Below are 7,622 nucleotides of genomic sequence, written 5' to 3'. Positions count from 1 at the left end.
CTCATAAGCACATCATGTACAGGCAGGACGGCGAGGTTCGTAAAGAGGTGTCTTTGTGCATAAACGATAAAGGATTCACTTGTTTTGGAAATGAGTTTCAATTGTAGCGCTAGAGCGACTACCAGGAGGTTTCTCTTTAGGTAATTAGTCTGTAATTCCATCCAGACCTAACACATATATGCCAGGATAGGTAAGCGGTAAGGGAATGGATGAGCATGTCCCGATGACAACTTCAGTACCAGTGGTATCTTAAATTTCCGTTCCTGAAAAATACTCAAGCAACCCTAAGATGTGCCTCCATTGTGGACATCACAACTAGGCGTGGCTAGTACGCTCCGTAACATGTGTGTTCGAATCATATTGACAGCATAGCGATAATGTTTAGTAAAAAATTTGTGCAGATCCAATGCACATCTTGGAATCTGTGTGAAACTTACGTTAACCGGTTAATCAAATGCAATAAGCTAGTTGCTTCGATTTAAAAGCTCCAGAGCTCATCTTAGCTATTCGAGCAAGGTGTCGGATGAAATAGCAAAAAAAAAAATGAAGAAATGACAGTGACACACGCACCCGTACAAGCACGCGCGCAAGCACGAACACGTGCCAAAACGTGAGCCAATTTACGTGACTTGATGGTAAATGCTTTGCGGAGCGATAGCAGCGTCTTCCCAACGTGGCCGCTACGAGTCTGTCGTCACGTGGAATTTAGCAATGATGTTCAATGCTTCTGAACTACTCGTGATGGTGCGGATATCGACGCCAACGAGACATTTATAACAGTGGGCGAGAACTGAGCATTGCTAGCGAACGAAGGGGCAAAAGTTTCGCTCACCGACAATTTATTAAAGTGAGTTTCCTCTGTACGCAAGAACTGAATTCGATTTCCGGATGTTCTTTCCCAATGTCGTTTGCCTATAGAGAATGAAACAATTGCTGCTCAGTGGTGTGCGACGTCATAATATGCCTGCCACAGGCACAGAACGCATGGTGAAGGCATGGGTCATGTGTGCGTCCCTAGCGCAACGATAGTTTACGAAAGTTTCGGTAGTACGAAAGTTTCGCAGAAACAAGACCGACCCCGGGCAAGTCGCAACTGAATAGCCCGATACGAAGGAGAGACGAGGAGAATTCAAGCAAATAATAAAAACGGCCCCGTTTATAAAATATCAACGTATACGGGAAATTCAGAAGTGGGCTAGCATGACGCAACAAAGATGCAACCATGTTCAGCGACGAGCGTGAAACTCGAGCGTTCGGGTCACCATCGGTGCTTTGTGGGGAACGTGATGCGTGTCCCAATTGCAACGCGACCGGGAATTCCGCCGCAGCTGCAGCCGTGACCTTGTACGACCTCGCGCGGACAAAAGCGAAAGCGAAATAGAAGGTTGCGCTTTGGACATGATTAAAATTCAAGAGATACAAGCGATTCTGAATCCGGGATTATGTTTTAACAGGTCGTAAACCACAAATGCTGAGATTGCATGTGCGGTGTCGGTGATCACTCGAATATTCAATCAGTTCAATTTCCACTTAGAAGATCTCCGTTTAAGGAAATTTCCACATACATGGCACACACATATACACACACACAAAAGTACCGGGTAGATAGTACGCGTTCAGAGAGTCAATACGGCTGACGAATGATTCACGTTGCTTGCGTTAAGAGAAAACGGAGAGCGGCTTAGAAACTAATTTGCTGCAACAATATATCTCACTAAAACGGAATAAACAGGCGGCGGACCGAACTGATGCTGCAACTTTGTACGTTGTAGGCTTATACTGACTGTGAGTCAAGTAACGTCTTTTCAGGCGTACTAGTCTCATTGCAATCTGAGCTATTCTCTTATTTTATGGCTACTAACTCACAACATTTATCAACTACCTGTCGTGGGGTGTAGTGGCTGTAGCGTTGTGCTGCTAAGCCCGATGGTGGGTGATCAAATCCCGCCCGCGGTGACCGGATTTCGATGGGGGTGAAATGTAAAAACGTCCGTGTACCGCGCCTTGGGTGCACGTTCAAAAACCCCAGGTGGTCAAAATTAATCCGGAGTCCTCCACTACGGCGTCTCTCATAATCATATAGTGGTTTTGGGAAGTAAAATCCCAGAATTAAAATTTATCCTCTGCTTGAGAAATAGAGTTAAATATACGTTATTATTTCTTAAGTCACGTTCTCATTTACTTTTTTTTTTCTCTTTGGGGAGTGAGGAAGGAGCCTACAGTGCCTCTTTTCACGTTAGTTTGCGGTTATTTTGTCCCAAAGTGAATTCCGAAACCGTAAAAACGGAGCCTACTCGGAGAGTAAATTGGATCGGAAGCTCGGCAAGTCCAGTGGCAACTCGCATGAGACTCATTCAGAAAAGAGAAGGTGAGAAAGGAAAGTCGACAAACGTAAACAGCAAACAAGTCGGTAGACGCAGCGCACACTAAACAAGAAACAAAAAATAATAACAAGTTTATCAACGCACGTGCTTCTCTGAGATTGTTTGCTGTGAAGGTTAAAATAAATTCAATTCTGGGTTTTTATGTGCCAAAACCGCAATCTGATTATGCGGCATGCAGTAGGGGGGGGGGGGGGGGACTGCGTTTTAATGTCGAACACCTGCGGTTCTTTGGCGTGCACCCAATGAACGGTGCACCAGCGTTTTTGCATTTTGCCCCCATCGAAATGCGGCAGCCACGGCCGGGATTTTATCCCGCGACCTCGTGCTTAGCACTGCAACGCCAGAGCCACTAAGTAACCACGGCGGATTGCTCTGAATGTGCTGACGCAGTTTATGCACGAAGGACGCGACACGTCCTCGAAAGCGTTTTGTCTCGTGCACGTGGAGTGGGACAAAATTATGAGCTCGCACAGGGGATGTCTAATACGAAGCAACAAGCGACGCATACCTATAGAGAGAGTCTGGAGACATGGATAGTTCTCTTATAAAAGTGTGGCTTAGAAAGAAGTTATCATACAACGTTAAAACACGCGACTGGCAGATGGGTGAACTTGAAAAAAAAATAAGAATTCCTGTATTCTCGCGCCTTTTCATTGGAGAGCGTCAGACACGCAAAGTAAGGCAGCCGAGAAAAAAAGGAATGCACACACATATCAAAATTAGGCAAAAAAATGTTTGTTGGAAGTGTACAAATTTATTGATTCATTGCCTTTTATTGCTAAGCAAACGCGTACATCTAAATCTTCTAAAACTGATCAGCAAATATGCTTATCTTATATATCGATATGAGAAAGGACGGCTAAGGCATTACAGCACAACCACACCCCATTATCCAATTCCTCCGTCCAAAATATTGTTGAAGTTCTGCTGTGTGTCCCACCTAATGTTAGCCAAGCTGTCCAAGGAAAACAAAAGATTACAAAAATACGGTGCGAGATACAATTATAAGACCTGCGGTGTTGGGTCGTCAGAGGTCTTAAAACCGTATCTTCCACCGTGTTCTTAAAATCTTGTTCTTTCGTTGAAGAGCTTGCCTAACGTTAGCTGGGACATCTTATATAAGGAACTTCACCAGTGATTACTCTTTCTCGATCACTGTAACGGTGTCTCGCTCAGTATAAACGTTTGTGTGGTCAAGGAACCTTCAGAATATGCATCGCTGCTAAGGCAAAGAAAACAAGCACAAGACACAAAAGCGTGTCTCACAAGTTCTTTCACACGAAACATTCTGGTCGGCACTTAGGGTCAGGTCAGAAGGCGCGCAGTGTGCGCGGAATAGTAATTTACCTCGGATGAATGTCGGATCGTAAATCACGGAAGCTGCCATTTCTTTCTTGCTTCGTTTTCCTGTATCTTTTTGGGTTTCGAAATGAGCATGCAGCAGTAAGAATCATGGCCAACGAAGTTTTGAAACAATATCTAGCACCAATATCGACAAGAATAAACAAGAACAGTGTTCTTTATTGCCCTCTCGCTGGTTATTCAAGCTCGCTCAGACGTATGTTATGCGCCACCATCTTCAAGTTTCTCGCACATTATGCGCTTATTTAATATGCGACCAAAGTTACTCGAGCATGGTGCATCCGTGAAAATGTTCATTAATGTTCAGTTCTTTAGCTTCGCTTTACTAGTGTCATTCGCAATCCTGAGATTCACATGTGTCAAATACCTAGTCAGCCATGTACAGACCTTAAAGCCCTGCGTTAGCGCGTGACGATAATACCTACATTTGTGTTTCAGCGGGCCCGTACGTACTTCATGTGGTCGAATAAGAAAGACATCATAAACAGCATTCAGGGTGACATAATCATAACGCTCCAACTAAGCGTGTTATTCATACTTTTTAAAACGAAGCTATAGAGTCTTCGCCGATAAAGGATGCAGTTTGAGGTTTTTCTTATCGGTAGTTTTTCCACGTTTTTCCAATAACCTCAACGTGTATTAAAATTATCTTTACGGACGAGAAATTTTGAAGCGATGTCAAAGCAGGACTTGTGAGCTACTTACTCTCTTCGGTCTTTTATGCACAACCCGTCCTGTGCCTGATATCCTTCCAGGTAGGGCACGTGCGCTAGGGACCTCACATGTTCACGCTGTATAGGGGCATAGGCGATCTCAAAACTTGTCAAAGCGATATCAGGCACTCACGAACTGAGATGACAGATATGACAATACCCCGAATGGCTGTCCCAAAGTTGGGAAATAATGTTTTGTTCATACATCTTTTTTCCTCAGGAAAGAATTTGCAGTCTTGAGGACGAGGTTCAAGAAACAAATTACTCTCAAGAAGCAATAGCGTCGACCGTAGCTTCAACGTTTGACGTCGATCTCGTTACTCGATCTTATCACAGAAGGGAGAAGACACGTAAGATATGATACCGACAGCAAAGGAATTGGTGACAGTGCCAATAATAATTCTTTGAGAGCTCTTCAGCCCTCTAGTACGGGTTGGCCTTCGTTTGCCCGAAGACCTACAAGTGGTTGCCGTAGGGATTCTACCTTCTCGCAAAAGCCAAAAGCGACCATGACCGCGACCTCCGATCATATCGACGATGATGCCAGCATTATTAACCTGCTAAAGAGAAAGGGAGAAAAATCATGCTTCATAGGATTAACCTGCTAAAAATGCTCATCAGTATTCTCTAATCTCTTATCTCTGAACATACACCTACTGCTTCATTAGTGGCAGGACAATTTACGGTGACCCTAGGTCCTGTCCAAGAGAGAGACACACACACACAAAAAGAGGAAAGTTAGTGAGATTAACAGAGACTGTGCCCGTTTCGCTATCCTACGCTTGGGAAACGGGAAAAGAATATTTAAAAAAAGAAATGGAGGGTAAGAGGAAAAGTTATGCATGTCCTACGGACCACCGGAAACTGTTAGCGAAGCGTTGGGGAGCCGGCAAGACGAATGGCGCATCACGATAGGAAACGCACAGCAAATTTCGGCTATGATCGCGTCCCGTAACGGTCATCGATCAGTAGAGCCTGGATGTTTAGACAATTAAAATGCTGCTTTAGGCGCTTTTAACAGGCACCAAAACTGTCATTTAAGGCATATGTAGACGCCAAATACTATTATTTGAGCATGCATACGCTCAATTACTAGGAACTTTTACGGTGCAGCAGAGGATAAGTTATGATTTTTCTAAGAAACACAGCTAACTAAACCCCTATTTCGGTATTTGCTTTTTACTTTATTGATTTGTCGATAAAACAGAATTAGGCAAGTTCCGTAGGTTACAAGATTTATGTAAAATTTAGTGCGAGTAGAAACCACGAGAAAAGTTGTGAAAGTAGGGACAAACAAGCAGCACCTGAAGATTTTTGAGTTTCATGTTGCTCCCCTTTTGAATTCCATGCGACTATTCGTGTGGCACTTTTTCGTGTTTCGTGGGCTCTCTTACAGGCTTAAAAAAAAGAAAATCATGTAGCACGTATTGAGCAACAGAAATTAGATCGGGAATTTTTTCAGGATGGTGTACAATATTCTTGTTTTGACTTTTCCGATGAATGTAATATTTGAGAAATTAATTCATTAATATTAACTAATCACACAATTCAACCATATACAAAAAAAATCCGAGGACACCTAAGCACTTATGAGTTGTGAATGCGAAAGCATTAATGTGGAATTGAACGCCGTGGAGCGTTCGTTCGAGTTTCGAGCTGAGAGTAATGTGCCATAGCGCTACGTTCTGTTCGAGCTACGAAGCAGTAGCAGCCGAGCAGACCGAGGAAGCAGCAGTAGCAGACCGAGGAAGCAGCAGCGGCCACCAAGGCCGGCAGGTGGGCGCAGCCGCTAAGCCCAGTGGGGGTGAGGGAGGGAGATGTACGGACCGCGCGCCGCCTTAAGAGAGCGATACAGTGGCACGCGCACGTACGCGTCACGCGACTGCCTCGCCGCCAACAACCAGCCTCGCCCCTCTGCGTCACCGTATGCGTCTGCGTCACCGTATCTGCTCCGTGAAGGCGTGCGGGTGACGTGGCGTCGCGGCGATGCCACCTTCCGTGACGCAACACCGTTTTCCCCCACTCTGCTCCGTCGAGGTGTGCTCGCGACGTGGCGTCGCAGCCAACAGGAATTGAAGCGCCGTTTCACTGCTAAGGACACCGGTTTTTTCGCCGAATGGGCCATCTGATGCTTTCGCATCAAAATTGTGTGACTTGCTCCAAGCGATGACAAGTGGCAGTTGCACATTTTTAACTTTTTGCACAAGTTACGTGGAACGCGCGGTATATCCATGCACACTTGAATTTTGGCACAATAGACGGAGCAAATTCACTTCGTTCCGCTTAAGAGAAAGCTTTCGCTTGGGCCCAACTCCGATTCCGACTATTCAAATACGTGTATAACGTAGAAATGCTTCTCTAAGATAACCAGTGGGACGATTTCAGTGAAATTTGTTGAAATTGAGAAAGAAAATCAATATTCTAATGACTGCTGGCAGCGGAATTTCGATTTAGGGCCTGAATGTTTTTTATAAAAATTGCCGAAGATCGGTAAGCTTGAAAAACAAAATAGAAGCACAAAGTCTACACATTTGTAACTCTGCACCAAAAGCAGATATCGCACTTCTATAAACTGCATCCATCTGAACTTCCAGAGAGGACAAATTTGATAGATTAATCTACATTATACGTGAATGTCTTACAATGTTTACAAAGGTTTTGCAAAAGTCTTACTCACATAATAGTGGGGTACTTAAAAGCCATGTATAATACATCAATTTTATTCGCTTTAGATGTACTATGAGATGCAATTTACAGAATTGTGATATCGTTTTTCATTGATCAGTTACAAAGTTGTAAACTTGATCGTCTCGTTTTCTTAAAATCTGCGATTTTCAACAATATTTATTAAAAATATCGACGGCATGTATCGTAAATTCGCTTACAATAGTCACTATATTTTGTGCTTTTCATTTAAATGGGACAAACGTTATCAAATTTGGTTGAGTGGTTGCCGAGAAGAACGATTTCTTTTTTCCCATGTATTTAGATCGAAGGCCGCGAGCTAAAGCTTCTTCTTAAGAATGCTCAACTGTAAATATGTCTTCGCAAAAGACTAGCAACTGCACTGTTGTCAGTGTGTATTTTCGGCAATACGTTTATGTGATGTCAATAGTTTGGCCAGTTCAATTTTTCGCGCCGTGTGTCTGCATCGCAGTAGAGT

The sequence above is a fragment of the Dermacentor andersoni genome, chromosome 1 (genome assembly GCF_023375885.2).
Source record: "Dermacentor andersoni chromosome 1, qqDerAnde1_hic_scaffold, whole genome shotgun sequence".
Lineage (NCBI taxonomy): Eukaryota > Metazoa > Arthropoda > Arachnida > Ixodida > Ixodidae > Dermacentor > Dermacentor andersoni.
This window is presented reverse-complemented; position numbering follows the sequence as displayed.